This window comes from Hydra viridissima, unplaced genomic scaffold (assembly GCF_058129835.1).
Source record: "Hydra viridissima isolate aposymbiotic clone 2 unplaced genomic scaffold, HvirCarnegie_v1 scaffold_1, whole genome shotgun sequence".
NCBI classification, from domain to species: Eukaryota; Metazoa; Cnidaria; class Hydrozoa; order Anthoathecata; family Hydridae; genus Hydra; species Hydra viridissima.
The window spans coordinates 37,580,728-37,598,394 of NW_028324300.1; the positions used below are offsets into that span (position 1 = coordinate 37,580,728).

At 29.8% G+C, this 17,667-nt stretch overlaps 1 pseudogene; it reads left to right on the top strand.

Annotated features, from left to right (window-relative positions):
* The first annotated feature begins 2,941 nt into the window (after positions 1–2,941).
* LOC149894829 (52 kDa repressor of the inhibitor of the protein kinase-like) lies at positions 2,942–6,338 on the top strand (annotated as a pseudogene).
* Positions 6,339–17,667: the final 11,329 nt, after the last annotated feature.

Sequence of the window (17,667 nt, forward strand, 5' to 3'; positions counted from 1 at the left end):
GGTGGTACCCTGGGGACCATTAGGTGATTTGATATGGAATGACCCTCTAGGTCTTGAACATGCAACATATAGTTGACCATGACAGAAACACGGTTTTTTGAGATATACCCTAACTCTATTAAATGTTTGACCTTGACTATTATTGCCATTGAATAAGCCAATCTGACAGGAAAATGACGACGTTTCAGAACAAAAGGTAAATAAGAATCTGATGGAGCCAACTGAAATCGAGGAGCAAAAACCTGTTTAACACCAGAAACACCTGTAAAAACCTATGCATCAATATAATTATTTTGAAGAGCACAAACTTTCATTCGAGTACTATTGCAAAACCCAGCTTTGAGATCTAAATTTCTAAGTAGCATAATTACACAACCAATTTTCAACTTTAAACAATGAGGTGCCATACCTGAAGGAGTTAAGCTGTTCAAAAACTCAACAGGAAAGTTATTTCTTTCATTAAGGTCATCAGTATCAACTTGATCAGCACGTAAATAAGTTTTGACATCACCCGGCAGACATTCAAGCACTTCTTCATTCTTTGATAATGAATCAACATTAGTTGGTGTTAAAATCATGCATTTAGAATAATCATTTTGATCAGCATCTCAAAAAATCTTTTCAACAATCAATTCATTTTCTCTAATAATGCACTGATTTAGTATTTTAATGCATTCTTGAAAAGGATTCTCCTCTTTAACAGGTATTGTTCCATTCCCAAGTTTTAGTGGCCATTGGGAAAACTCACCTTCCTCATCTTGTACTCTCATATTTTCAGTTAATGCAAACCTCTGCACCCATTGCCAATGCAAAGAACATTTTATACACAATTCTACTATTTCAGCTGGTTGTTCTCTTTTCACAACAGGCAGAATTTGCATAAAGTCACCGCCAAAAAGAATGATTTTTAATCCGAACAGAAGGTTGTTATTGCAAATATCTTTTAACAACCTATCAATTGCAACTTGTCTTAAAAAATGCCCGTGTATAGAATTAGGAGTTACATTATATGTGCTATTATCCAATATTGGAACAGGAAGTTTGAATAAGCCATGCAATGTAGATCCATTTGTAAGAGTTGCTGCTATGCCAGTCCATGCAACTGTAGCAGATTTAAAGCCCCTACTTATGGTTTCAGCAATCAAATAATTATAAGTAAAGATTTTTCCACTACCAGCTGGTCCATCCATAAAAAACAATCTAGAATGTTGATTTTCTACACTTGGTTGCTCATTCAGTGCAGCAAGGATAGCATTACATACATTTAATTGATTGACATTAAGCAACAGTCTCATTAGATTGTCTTTTTTATATACCTTACATACATATTTAAACACATTTTTAAAACAATTATATAACACATATTAACATATACACAAACAATAAAAAAATGCTTTACATTGTTATAAAAACATATTGATAAAACAACTATAAGGCGCTACAGCACTTTCGCACCCCCCCCCCCCTTTTTTTTTATTGCAGATTATGATAGAAAATTTCATGCTGATTCAGAAAAATATAAAAACATAGACCTGAAAATCAACGGAAAGAGCTCTAATTCGAAGTCATAGTTGTAAAAAATCCCACTATAAACCCTAATATTCGCCATTTTGAGAATAATAAATTAATGATCTTTTAGCTTACAAAAGCAATAAATAAAAAGCATGGTTTTTACGTTAAGAAAGCCGTTAAAGTATGTTCATCTTGCGCAATTTTTTGTGGCTATAAAAATAACCGTTTTTTTTATTTATTAGAGAATAAACTATAATCCAAGCAGTGTACTTTTGTAAAAAATTTTAAAAAAGAACTCAACAGTTTTGTTTCCTAAAAGAAGAATTTTTGAAATTTAGTTCATAATCGTTTTATCACATTTAAAGTTTATAAAATATAACCTTCAAACCCGTTTTCTTAATAAAAAAAAACCAGCGTACAATTCGATTAGAATTATTCATCAATTTTTCTACATTCTCACAATCTACTTTTAACCTTTATTTGAAATCTTATATTTATTTCATTTTGTTATAACACTTTCGTTATACTTTGAAATGAAAATACTAAAGCTGATAGAAACCAGCCCTTCTTATTGCAAAATGTAACGGCATTTAATTTTCGTTAAAAATGAAAGCATTTTAAAAAGATTTTAAAAAAATGGCGAATATTAGGGTTTTTAGTGGGATTTTTTACAACTTTGACTTCGAATTAGAGCCCTTTTCGTTGATTTTCAGGTCTTTATTCAGGGGCGGATCTAGGGTACGTCTAATAGGTCTTAAGACGTACCCAAAAATATCAAAAATATAAATTATACTATATTCGATTATTAATTGAATTTTAAAAAAGTATATATCTTTAGTAGTATATATCAATAAGATTTAAGTACTACGCTTGCGTTTTACATTTACGGGCAACTGTGAAATAAAAATACCAATGGTTCTTGTTTAAAGCGATTTTTAAAACGTATATAAAAGTATCTTAACCGGAGGTTTAAGCAATTCTTGATAAATAATATTTACCTAAACAGATTAATAGACGTACCCAATTTTATTTTAATATATAATTAAAAAATTTTTAAAATTTTTATTTAGCTTGTTAAAAAAATAATTGAAAATTTTCTTTACTTATAACAATTTTTGGACGTACCTTATGCATAACACCCTTAATAAATTTTTGACGAAATCTATTGTTTTGCAATCATCAGGAGGTAAAAATAGTAATAATATTCTATAAGTGATAAAATACATCAATAGACGTACCCAGTATTATTTTATTATATTATTTATCTTTATATTTAATTTAGTTTTCATTACTTATTTTTTAAATATTTTGTTTTTTTTATAAAAAAAACACTGTCGGACGTACCCTAACACATACACCCTAATATACATACAAATAATTCAAAATATTCAAAATTTGTTTAATTTTAAATGTTCAAGCATTAATTTGTCTGTCCGAGTATTAATTTAAAATGTCAATCAATCAAGAAATTAAAAACATTATGTTACAAAATGATAAAACAAAATTGATTTCTTTGAAAGATATGTTAGAAAAAAATATTAGTTCTTGTAAAGATATTATTATTGTCGACTCTTGCAAAGCAGAAAAAACTCTTAAAATTTTTGAAATCTATCTTCCAAAAAGTTTTAAAGAAAAGCATAATGGCAATTTTGTTGTTTTAAGGTAAAGATGTTTGTTCAGGTTCCATAATTTTCTAAATAACTATTTGGTTAATTGTAATGTTATATTGACTGCTAGCTAGTTAAAAATATTTATAAATTTTTCATATAAATACATTAATTATTATATTTTATGTATATCTCAGGTCTCAATCAACTGGAAACTGTCTGTACAGTTCTATCTCCTTGTGTCTAACTGGAAATAACTGTATGGCTAATGATTTAAGATTACAGACCTCAATTGAATTATTCTTAAATGCCGAACTTTATTCTAATCATCCAACTTTTCATAATGCTTTTGTTAATAATACTAGCTCTTTTCTATGCTTTGATAACATTCTTCCTTTATCAGTATCACTAAATTCTTTGGATTCAGGAAAAAAAAGTATAGATTTAGTTCAAGAAGAAGCTATTAATAATTGTAACAATGAAAACTGGTCTTCTTTCCTTTGTATTCTTGCATTATCAAGTGTTTGCAATAAGAAAATAGAATGTTTATATCCAGATTTTGGTCTACATAAGTTTAAAACTTTATTCAGCTCTACTATTGTACCTCGTATAACCTCTTTAAACAATATTGAGTCTTTTTATCTCCTTTTTTGTTATGAAGGTGTTTTATATGATTTTTCTGCTCCTTTCCAACACAACCATTATACCCCTGTGATAATAAAAGAAAACTTAAAACGAAAAATTTCAAATGAAAGCACCAAAATGTCGCAGACTAAAATAAAATTTTATTTCGAGGCCAAACATCAAGATAGAAGTCTTTTATTGGATAATATAAAAAGGAAACCAATGGAAGTCTCTACTCAACCACCATTATCATTATCAAAATTTAGTAAAATTACATGTTGTGAATCATTTTCTTTACCGTCCAATAATTATGATATTGGTTATTTGGTTTCTAACTATACTAGTTATTCAAATGTTGCAAAAACCTTAAATAATTCTGAACTTCAACATTTAGTTAAATCTGTTTTTGTACCTTGTAAAACATATTCTTTTCCTAAAAATCTGAATGGGCGAAGTTTTCAATTTATGTGGATGGAAAAATTTCCATGGCTCACATATTCGAAAATATTTGATGGAGCCTTCTGTTTGCCATGTGTACTTTTTGGGTGCAATTTTCCATCTGAATGTAGTTTAGTCGAAAGATTATTTAGTAAGCCTTTTGATCGCTGGAATGAAGCTTCTCGTTACTTTCAGATACATGCATTTGGCAAAACCAATGATAGGTCTGTCTGCAGAAATAAAAGCTTACATGTAAAAACTGCTGAAGTTTTATTTTCAATGTCGTCCATTTGGTCTTGTAAAACAGAATCAATAGATATTACATCTCAAAAAATAGTTCAATCACAGATTTCTAAAAACCGACAGTTATTACAACCTATTATTGAAACAATTATTCTCTGTGGACGTCTTGGTCTTTCTTTACGAGGCCATAGAGATGATTCGGAGTTTCATCCTGAAAATGGTGAGTTTTCTAATAATACAGTAGGTAATTTTATTGAATTGTTACATTTTCGTGTTAAAGCTGGTGATAAAGTTCTTGAAGATCATCTTAAATATCATCAACGAAATGCATCTTATATATCTAAGACATCACAAAATCAGTTAGTAAGGTGTTGTGGAGAAGTTATTACTGACACAATAATAGCAGAAATTAAAAATTCTAAATATTTTTCTATTATTGCTGATGAAGCTTCTGACAGTTCAAATAAAAAACAGCTATCATTAGTTATACGATTTGTTGATTCGAAGTTTAATATAAGAGAAGAATTTATCAGTTTTTTACATTGCACAAATGGTGTTACTGGTGAAAGATTATTTGATATTTTGTTAAAAAGTATTTCAGATTTTTCTTTAGATATCATGAATTGCCGAGGACAGTCATATGATGGTGCTGGAGCAATGGCTGGTCATACCAAAGGATTGTCCTCTCGCATTTTAAATCTAAATGAAAAAGCTTCATTTGTTCATTGCTATAGCCATAGGCTAAATTTAGCTATTTGTGCCTCGTGCAACGTACAATATGTTAAGAATCTTCTGACACATGTTAAAGAAGTATCATATTTTTTTAATCTTTCACCTACGAGACAACAAAAGTTAGAGGAGCATATCGAAAGTACTGTTCCATCGGCTGTTTAAAAAAAGTTAAAAGATGTTTGCAGGACACGTTGGGTGGAAAAAGTAAATGGATTAGACACTTTTCAAGAACTTTTTATTCCTTTGGTCTCTTGTCTTGAAGAGATGTCTTTAAATGTCAGTAAGAGTTTTAATCACTCAACATCTTCAAGTGCATCGTCTCTTCTGAAACTAATTACAGGTTTTGATTTTATTGTTGCTATGTGCATAACAAGAAATGTGTTTGACTTAACTCTTCCCATAACGCGAATGTTGCAGTCAAAGAGTAATGATATTTATGATGGTTTAAATCTTATTCAGGCGTTGAAAGATGTTGTATCTTCACTTAGAAATGTAGTTGATCAACACCATCAAATGTGTTATGAACAGGCTTTAAAAATTGCACAAAATATTAATGTAGCCGAAACAAAGCCAAGAACTTCCTTTATTTCCAAAAACAGAGATAATACACCTTCTGAATCTATTTCTGATTATTTTAAGTTTGTTATCACGATTCCTTTGTTAGACCATCTCAGTGTTGAACTAGACACAAGGTTTGATGATACTACCTTAAAATGTTATAAAGCACTTGTGCTAGTTCCTAGAAAAATGATTTCAGTAGTGCAATGTTCTCGTGACACCAGTTGGAAAGACTCCATCATATCTTTCAGTGACTTTTATGGAACAGATTTACCGAATCCGCTTGCTTTGTCTGGTGAGCTTGATTTATGGGAAGCCTTCTGGTTAAATTTTAAAGGAGATATCCCTTCTAATATTTCTGAGACTTTAAAAGCGATAAATTTTCCTGGTTTTGAAAACATAAAAGTTTGTCTAAAGTTACTTGCTACCTTTCCATTAACTTCATGTGAGTGTGAGCGGTCATTTTCTTCGCTTCGGCGCCTAAAAAATTACATGCGAAGCACCATGGTTCAGGACCGCCTAAATGGTTTAGCATTAATGAATATTCATACAGAGATAGTTATAGATATAAAAAAAGTCATTGATAAGTTTGCTACTATTAATCGTAGATTAACTTTTAAATAAAATTGAAATAAAATATAAAATATATTTTAAAAAAATTTAAAAATATAAAGTTTAAAAAATACAAATTACTAAAAATAAAAACAGAACAAAAAAAGTCATTTTTATTTGCGACATAGCCACCAATCTTTTTAAAACATTATTTGGCATAAAAAAATTATTGGCATACATCGCGTTACATACGTTGGTTTCAGATATATCGTTGTTGCTGTTATCATTATTTGTAAATGCTATGTTGTAATAATTATAGTGTAAACGTTTTTATTTTTTGAAGTTTTATGTATTATGCAAGTTTAAAGAGAATAAAGATTTTAAAACTTACTTTTGCTATGCAAAATCTAAAACTAAGATTGCGGCATCTAATTTCTTCATATAAAATTCAATATTTATTATTATAATAAGTAATTATTTTGTTATATTTATATTTTTTATGTTTGTTACAATATAAACATAATATATAATTATTTACGATAAAAATATAAGATGTGTAAAATGTGTAAGATTATAATTTTAAAATGGAATGTGAAAATATTAAGCTAATTTGTGAGTATAAATAAATCTAACTTGTCAATATAAATAAATTTCTAAATTTTATGTAAATATACGATTTTACTATGGTAAGATGTCCTAGTAATATCCTTGCGTATTTTTTTTATAAATACAGAGTTGTCACTAGGGAAGAGCGGTGTCTAAACCCCCACCCCCTGCAAAAACTTTATTGAAAAATTAGTCGGCAAATTTAGACTTGTATTAGGCAAGTTTATAACTATAGTCAGCAAATATCAGTAAACGATGACTTTTTTTTTTTAGAAGTAACTCGGCAAAAACATACGTTATTTCCTCCCCCCCCCCCCCTCCTCCTCCTTGAAGATCTTTTCGGAATGGCCCTGTGTATATATATGGTGTATTAATCCTTCCCCTCCAACTCCGGAACTGTGTGTGTATGTGGGGGGGGGGGGGGGGGAGAAAAATTGCTCGTGAAAAAATCAGATGTACCCAAAAAATTTCCTGGATCCGCCCCTGATATATAACTATTTCATATACTTACTTCAATTATAATATGATCTTAGCGATGATTATTTATTTTAATATGATTCTTTATGTAATATGTCTAAACTAATAATTAAATTCTAAAAGGAAAAAAGTTTCAACTCGCTTAAAAGATCTTTCTCCAATGACCGCGTGCATTTACATAACGCGCTCTTTCAAAGCCTAGTAACTAATTCAAAGTCTAGTAACTAATGACGAAACGACGTTAAACATTGAACATTAAGGGGGAAAGTCCATCAAAAAATTATTTTTTAAAGCAAAGCATTTACAAAGTTGTTATATGTTTTAAATAAAACTATATTAAAAATCAAAAAGTTCTATGATAAAATATAGCACCATGTTGCCATGGTAACCAGGTAACTAAGGAAAAAAGGGAAATTTAGTTCCTTCACCCTGGCAAAGATTGCAGTCGATCAGAAAGTCATTAATAGCTATTTTTTTTCCAGTTTATTGATGAAAGATAAATCTATGCAATAAACAGACAGTTTTTGTTAACAACTTTTCTGTCAGGTGGTAGCCATGTTTTATTTTTGCTATCATTTTAAGCACGAAAATTATAAACGTTTTCTAAATTTTTTTCTGTTTAAAAAACATTTTAAAAAAGTTGTCTGCTTATTGTATACATCTTTATGAGAGGAACACTTTCTGAAAATTTCATATAAATTGGTCAAACGGTTTTCAAGATACTTCTGCCGGGAGGTTAAAAACCTGCGTTCTGAGAAAAATGACAAATAAGAGAAAATTAAAATGGAAAACATTATAAACTAACAGTAATAAAAGAAATATAATATAAAAAAGCATATTATTATTAGTTTTTAATTATAAACACCAGCCCCATACAAACTTCCTTCTTTCTGTTCAAATTTGTCAGATTTTTTATGTTTGCGGCCTCTTAAAATCATTATTCGTTTCTTGATCGTGTCTTTGTTTTTATATACTGACATGCTGACTCTTCTCTGGTTCAAGTAATTGCATCCAGAAATGGTATACTATCCTGGTATCATACAAAGTTTTTCAAATATAAGGATACTAGACTTTAATCCTATATTAAAGACTCCAATAGCATCGTAAAGTCCAAATTTAAGTTGTGCAAGGGAAACATATTTGGACAATTACAGATTTGTAGCTTAAAAAGATGACTTAAAATGAGGAATTTTCAAATATGAGGTTTTGAAATATGACTTGCGCTTCTAACAAAACTGAAAAAAAATAATGCGAAAAAAGGGGTTTTATTGATATTTTTCCTGTAACCAGGGACGTTGTTAGGGAAAAATGACACATAGATGACCATACAAAAATGTTAATTATTTAACAAAAAGTTTTGCTTTTTAAAAACTGCTTTCACCATTCAATTTCTTAATAATTTTACTTTTTGTTTTTTTTTTCATTACTTTGTAATAGTAATTTCCGTTTTACTTTGCTCTATTATTCGATTTTTATTTATCTAATAGATTAAATGAATTAAATTTGAACAAAGAAAATGCTATTGATATAAGAACAGCATGTGTTATCAAAACAGCATTACATACCACCTAGCTTTTTTGCTTACTCTCTTAAAGTTCTATTTGTTTCATACATCTAAAAAATAAATTGTCTCGTAATATTTAAGCATATGATTATGATAAAACTTTCTATTCAAATATTTCGACTAAATCGACTTTTAGTTGACTTAGTCGATTTTAAAAAAGCATCAGCCGATTTTGGTGGACTTTGAAAAATACATTAATCGATTAATCGACAGTCGAATAGTTTCACATGACACATCTAGCTTTATTTCAACCTGCTTGTTTGTTTACTTTTTAATATCAACCCAGCAAGCACACAACGTTGAAATAACGTTGAAATAACGTTGATCAACGTCGATCAATGGTATTTCAACGTTATTTTCGTTATTTTAACGTTTTCAACGTTATTTTAACGTTGTGTAATTGCTGGGGAGCTTAATCAAAATATCCTTCAATGATTTACAATTAATATCTCTTTAAAAGTTCGTTTTCTTCAAAATATTTATATAAGAAAAGAAAAAATAACCGCAAAACAAAAAAAAAAAAAATATGTCAAAGTATATAAAAATATTTTGTCTTCTGCAACTAAACTAATAAGAAGAAGAAACAGTACTGCTTCTAAATGGAAATAATCTTGATTTTGAAACGCTTTTCTTCTTTTTTAAGCCGAAGTGATATCTGCAAACGATTTTAAGTTTTGTATACTTATGAGTAGAGTTTTTCATTTTAAGTCAGATTAATTGCAAATTACCAAGAATTTCCAGCAGCATTAAGGGCAAAAATGCTCATATCTAGTTTAAGTTTACAATGCTATAGGTTTTGGCGGATTTTATGATATGCATTCTAATATTAGTAAGCAATAACTTTTTAAGATTTTTAACTGTTATCAAAAAATTTAAAAGTAACTGATCAAAATCTAATGCTTTGTTAATTTATGAGGCTTTGAAAGTATTGCATGTCGAGAAACTGCCAGCATCAAATACTTTAATTGTTAAACTATTCGATATAAACATTTTCTTCATGTGCAATAAAGACGATTTTTTAATATTTGATCATCAAGTCACCATACTTGTTCTCAATACCATCAATATTTTTAGAATATCTTCCAAAGAATGTGATCACATTGGGTAACATTAAAACTGATTGCGTGATTAAAAGTAATAAAGTGATTAAAAATTATTAAGCGATTGTGAGTGATGTAGTGATTCAGTGATCAGGAGTGATTAAGTGCTTGACAATAAGTAAATGACCATAATGTTAAATCCTTCGGCTGATGTCTTTTTGCTGTATATTTACTTTTCTAGATAGAATGCATTTCTTGTTAAGAAACAGTTAGTTGTTTCATCTTTAAAATATATTATAATAATATGATTTGGAATAATAATTCGAGATAAATGATCAAGAAGCTTTACATGTTTGTCCCATCAAAAATAAATGCTTTAAACAATAACGAAAAACTATTTTAAAAAAGGAATTGAAAAATTACAAAAAAAAAAATATGAAGCTTACTGACCATTTTACACCATTAAAAATGAGCAGTGAGCCTCATTTAAACTGGAAATGACAGAAATGACCCTGATGTGGTTTAAAAATAAAGTCTAATGACAACTGCATGAAATTATTACAACTCTTCACAGGTTTAAACTTGTAAAGAGTTGTAATATTTTCATGCAAATATGAAAAATATGAAAAATTCAAAATGCAATCTTTGTGCATTTTTAATAAAATATTGCTGAAGTGTGTTTAGTAAAATCAAAATTTATTTAAGTTTAAAGTTAAAAATGAAATCATAATTTTTTTTTTTTCCCACAAGATTGGTAATCACTGGCATACTTTACAAAATTTTTTCTTCCACTTTCAATGGTCGTCGACTAAAAACTTTTGAACTGATTGACTCCTCAACACTGGCAGTTTTGTATGATTTCTTCCTCCACTTTCTTTGGTTATTGACTGAAAACATTTCTATTGATTGATTACTTAGAAGCTGCTCAATATATACATTTATATTCCCAACATTTGATGACTTTTTTTTGTTGGTATAATTTAGCTGAAGTGTATTGGCTCATTGTGCTTCGACAATGGTCATTTTCTATTGATGTTATTTTAGAAGATGCATTTTTCATCTCTAATGATGAAAGATTGATCATTAGTGATATGGGACTTCATTGTGCAAAATCTGACTTGTTCTACTTCTTCTATAATTGAAATTGATTTTATTTGACTGAATTAAATTTAACTTAATTGCAAATAACTGATCTTCCTTTTGACTGAATAATGATTGAAAATTAGTTACAGAAGCAAAAATGGTTTGAAAACTTGCAAATAAAAATTCAGAGAATCAGAGAAGTTGTAAAACAACTTCACATTAAAATAATTTCTGGAAGTGCCGAAGAGTACTCTAATTCGGTACAACCCGAGAGACTTTTCGAAACGCCTCATAACAATGTCATGTGTATACTAAATAGGAAAATGTTGTGATAAAATATTCATTTTTATGCTGATTTTCAACTTTACTGCTTCATAACATTTCATACAAAAATAATTTCACAAAGTATTAAATGGACTTTAACAAAGACCTTGAAACTGGGATGTTTTCAAGATCACTTCAAAACGAAGTCATGTTTATAGAAGGTAAACTTAAAAAGGTTTTCTTGCAACATGGAATTCTTTTAAAAAGTGCACTCAAATAGGTATTTTTTTGTACTTTGCATTAACAAAAGATCCTCATGGTGCTCCAGGGTAGTGCTGTCAATCTAGAGAGTCATATTTGTTTGTTTCTCGCACTCTTTCAACAATCGCGTTGAAGCAATATGGTGAAATAAATTCCGAACTAAATTGCAGGAGCAAGGAGCACGTTTACTTACGTAAATTACTCAGGTTTGCAACCAGTGAAACCATAATAAACAGTTAAATGTAAAGGCAGCACAAAGATTTGTAATAACTGAGCTGCATATGTACCGATTTAACGAATGTAATGCAATGAAAGTTCTGGCGATGTAAAACTGTCGCATTAAAACTATTTCATGCAAACAATATCGTTTTCAGAAAAGAGTCAAAACCCTAAAACAAATCTTTAGACCTTATTGTTTCAGAAAATTCTTTAAAAAATTACTATGTAACACATTTTCATCTTTTTCTTAGATCAGAATACTGCTAGTTTAGTTTTATGAGATGTTATAGAATATCGATGCCTGTTGGAAGTTAAATCCCTAAAAACAAGGACTCGTTAGTTTTACTTGAGATAACTTAGTTTAGATCTCTTTCTCACTGTCACCAGCATAAAAGTTTCTTAAAACGTAGAATCTGCCTGAAACTGCTGGTTTAGCAGATGTATTGGTAAACAATTTCATCACTTTATTTGATCTCAGCTTACACCGTTTTCCAATTTAAAAAAATATTATGTTTGCCTGCATATACATATTTATATGAAGGGCTGACGAATCATAAATGTGTACGTCTTTTCTGATTGTTGTTAATTCTCCCACGTTACAGTATCGGTTAGAAAAACTGTCGTCATCATAACTATCATCAACTAAAAAAATGTCTTAAGGTTAAATCATGATTGAAGTTGTAAAAATTACCCCAAACAAATACCTGCTAAATAGTTTTTCTTTTAGGTAATTTAGTTTTTTAATTTTTTTATTTGTTAGTTAGGTAATTTTTAAAAAAAAAAACCTACTGAGAGGTTATTTTTTTGGTTAATTTCAAGTTAATGTTTCGCTATCAAAAAGCGATTCGATCTCAATCTCTGTAAAGGTATTAAAAACGACAAGCAATATTACTAATCTCAAATTAAACACAAAGGCAAAATGGATTTAACAACCTTCCTCGTTTTCTTGTTAATGACGGTATGTTTCTCAAAACCAACTAGATTAGAACTAAATTTATATTTCTCTTTTTTATTTTCTATCTTCGATTTTTCTACTTCACTTTGAAATTAACAGTAAAACTCGATAAATGACTCAAAATATTCTCTTTAGATGAAAGCATTTTACACAAACCCTCTTGTTTACGAACCGTGCAAACAACCACACAATTTTGAAGACCCAAATAGACTACTACAAATTGTCAAAGACAGCTATTATATCCTTAAGCCCATTGAGCTCTCAGTTGCTGACGAGAACCCAGTTGAAAAAAAAGACTCCGGCATGGGTTTTGAGAGAAAGGTAGATAACGATAAAAAGTCAATTTGCGCAACAGTTCCGACTTCAAGCTTCGATAGCAGAAGGATTCCCCAAACGATACATGAGGTAACGTTAGCAAATGGCGAAGACAAAGAGAAGTACGGCTGCCGTAAGGTCACAAAAGAAATCATTTACTTGTGGCAAGAAAACGACTGTCACGAAAAGTTGCACCTGAGAATGTATGTTATAAAAAGAAAAACGATAGTCGTTGCATACGAAGCAACAGTTTAAGTTTTATGGTAGTTATGAGACTTGTTATTTGTTAATGTTTATTGCAAAGTTTTTTTTATATTATTTTTCATGTTTATTGTTGATATTGTAGAAAAATATTTAATTATTTATTCGATATTTATAAAGAAATAATCAACTATTTAAATATATTTTTTAAAAGTACATTTGAGAATTGGTTCTCTTAAGAAACATAAAAGCACAACCTATAAAAAGTAGTTCATTTGTATGACAACTGTTTGCTCGTCTTTGCATTTTGGTTGGGCATGCTCATCAAAACTAAATTCGGTGGGACGTTCGGTCCTACAGTTTAAAAAAAATCCTTCTCTCCTGTCATTTATACTCTTAGAACGAGAAATAAAAGAAAGTGGAATTAAAAGTCACTAAACTTTAATTTCAAAACTAGTAATGCAAGTCTTTGATTTTAAAAGTAATTTAGAGTAAGTGTAATTGATTATTTGTCATTATGTATAGCTGACTGTAATTATTTATAACCGATTTAAATCAATTTTCATTGACTTGAGTTTAATAAAATCTAACATAACTATTTATTGGGACACAATTGTTTTTAATGAATTAAAAGCAATTTTGATAATTCTCACCTTTGAGCAGATCAAAGTTAGGTCGAACTTCTGATTGTCTTCTTTTAAATCAATATGCCACATGACTAATATAATTATTTCATCTAAACACATATGCACAGAAGTTTTAACAAATAAGATGAAGCTGTAATGAAACCATTCATATTATTAGGAATGTAAGTAAAATTAAGAAAGTTTATTATTTTCAGATGTTTGTTGTTGCTAAAGAAGTTGTCCTAGTGAAGATGGACCTGACTTATGATGATGATCGATCCGGCTGAATTCAAATAAATGTATTATAACCTCTGAAAAAATAAGGATTGGATTACTTTTAAATTTAACACTTTACTAAAAAAACATGATCCGTAAAAACGGATTTGTATAACAAAAAAAATGACGAAAAACTTCTTAAACAAAATTTTTGATAAAAGATATCCTCAGAAAAGTTAAAACTATTGATAAATCCAACATTTTTTTGGTACATTCGTGTTTTACCAGATTGCTTCGAAATCAGATTTGTTGTAAATTTGAAGAATGAGCTAACCATCAAAAACTCTCCTTTCACTTGATTCGGTGTCTAGCCCTTTTCTTCAAAATGCTTTACTTGGAGTGATGGCGTTAACATCAAACTGATGTGCTTCCAATTACTACGTCTGATAGTGATTTTCAGAACACGTTCTCAGCAATCTTTAACAAAGCTGTAGAAGGAAAAAACGTGAAGAATATCAACCACTGTTTCTCTACAGGAGATTTCACCATTTTTGAGAATGAAAACATTTTTTCAAGTTTGTAAAACGCCAAATAGTTTTTATAATTTTTAGAAGAGTAGGTTTTATGGGAACTTTTATGTTTCAAAGCTGTGCAATTTGAAGTTTCGTGATCGAACTATTTCTCAAACCATCCTGTTCATGACCTCAACACAGAATCTACCAATGGCAAATATCTTCATGAGATTTTCAAAGAAGCATTTAAATATTTTCAAATAAGCTTTCCTTATTTTAAGTTGTGGCTGCAGTTGCAGTCGTTGTTGTTGTTGCTAATGTTGTAGTTCTTCCCGAACGTTATAGGTGCTTGTGTTGGGATTGCATTCTCAACCTTGTTGATATGATTTATTGCAAAAAGTTTAAAATCTATTATTTACTAACCTAATGGACCAATGTGTTCTTTTTGAAAAGATCATTTTCCTTTAAGTCAAGAATAAAATATCTTTTAACATGTCACTCAAACGTACGTGATCTCGTCATGTTATTATAAAATCCGCATTGCATCTTTCCTAATAGAATCCATCCCATAACCCGTGGAATACAATTTTGAGGTTTAAGCAATGCGACGGTGCTGTATTGCTCCTGATCTAATAAAATGAATTTTGTTTGATTATAGTTTCGATTGCACCCTGTAATGCGGCTTATTAATTTACCCGTTGTTAAAAAATAGTGTTTTGTTAACCACGTGTAGGATACTCTTTTATTAGACAGTTTAAGGTTTTTAAAAAATATTTCAAAGGTTCACACGGCTAACATAATACGAGTTTAGAGAAGATTAGAGAATTCATTTAGAGTTTTTATATGTTATCAAAAAAGAGTTTTATTTTCTCGTTTCAATAAAACGCTTTGAAAACAAAAACTAGGTTAATTAAACCTTTGCTTAGCAATATTGGTTCTTCGTTAACATTAGCAGTTGCAAGACTCCCGAAGAAAAAGATTTGCACAAGGATGCAACGGTGTGAAAAAGCATTTCCCGTAGATCACGTATTTTAATCCACTTCATTTGGTTGTCGAAGACACCGTGTAGAAACCGCTAAACAGAATGTTAACAAAATACGGTTAAAAATATAGAAAAGCAGATTAAGTTAACTGACATTTATTAAACTTCATGCAGAAACAATATTTTATTAGGATTTAAATATTTTGTTGTCAACTCTCTAAAAAAACAGTTTTCTAAAATATATCAACAATTAACGATTTTTATCTGTAACATCAATTATGTTAAGTTTATCGGCTACACCAGAAGCTGGGTTTTCAATTTGTGAAGAATTAAATCTATTTGCATTAAAACTAGTGAACTTTTAGGTAAAAACGCTTGTTGTTTTTAGTCGAAGATAAAATAGGTTGATTTGCTGTAGCTGTTTGTGTAGCATTCAAAGCACTAAGAACGTGATTTAAAATTTAAAAAACTTTTCTAGCTGTAGCATCAAACTTTGTTTCTTCGCTAAACCCTCTACTAACTTGAAACAAGAATTCAGACCAATTTGTTGTGAATTTTTTAATCTATCTTTCAGTTGCTTGAGCCGTTGTAATTTTTAAAACATTGTTATAAAAATAGTTCTCTGTAGTAGCATCTTGGTTACTAGTTGATTTCATTGCAGTAGCAACTTTACTTTTTCACATATTTATTTCACCAGTCATTGTGCTAAGAGTTTTTTTAAGATTCAATGTATTTGTATCAACATAGGTTCTAGTAGTTGCAACTCGTGCGCTAGCTGGATCATGTAAGTAATTATTGTTCATATCCAACTCGGCACTCGTAGTATTCACATGTTTTATTCAATGAATTGTAGTAATGCAACATCTTCTCTTAAACTTGTTGCGGCTGGACCGTTCCCAAACTTATTAACAGTCATTTTTTGCTGATAAAAAGTTACAAATCTAATTTACATTACAAGGAGGTTCATTTCTAAAGAGATCAGTTTCTGTTGTTTGTGATAAAAATGATGATCCCAAAAGTCCTGTGCATAAATCTACAAAGCTACTGACCAAATATACTCCACTAGGCAGTGGTGTACAACGTCTTCTACTTGTTGCAGTTTGCGAAGATGATTCTAAGAACCACAAAAATCTTGAAAGCAAATCAGCAAATTCCAAATCCTATTCAGGCGAAAATTTTGCTACTCATTTTCTCTTGTGATATAAAAGTTCCCAATCTCCTCTGTGGAATCCGATCACATTCTAGCAAACACCCACGCTCTTGGAGTGTGTTGTATCTCATGAAATATGGAAACTTAAGGATCAATGGTATCTTAAAGCAACAATACTCATCATTTGTCTATTAAGCAAGCAATTTCTTAAAAAGAAAACAAATATGTTAATGTCATTCATTGGCCAACTTTGAATCGTTATTATAGGATAGGTACAGGTTTAGGAAACTACTACTTGGATAAACAACGGTCTTTTTATTGACTTTGTAAAATAAAATAGCATGTTATAATAAGTGTTTGTGAAATCTGGCAAACAAGACTAATAATTTATGACGCTTATATTAACAATAATGAGTCACAAAAAAAATGTTAATATCTCTTGAAGACGAAATTAAAAGATTTTGATAATTTTTGTGAGTCCACTAGAATGGGTTCAGCTAACATCCTACCTAAGGTTTTCTCTGGAAACAAAAGTTGAGGTTTACCCCTCACTCTGGCAAACTGTGCAGCAATATCTTCAAGCCAAAGTAAATTAAAATCTAAAATTGTGTAGTATTCAAGTTCATATGGACATCATTTCAGGATCTTACGTTGATATTGAGTCATCAAATGTCATATATTCTTTTTTTCCCTGATGTTTAATCTTGATACAAAAATTCTGAAGCACCTTAAAACTTAATGTTCTTTAAAGACTACTTTCTTTTTTAATAAGTAGTACAGTTTAATCTGAGGAGAGAAATTTTTTCCTTTTTTGTATGATATACCTTTAGCTCTAGCTTAGTGTTAAATCTTCAAGAAAAAATGGTACATGCATAGCCCAGTAGTTCCAATAGGACTGATTGCATTTATGTTCTTGACCCTGCACCCAGA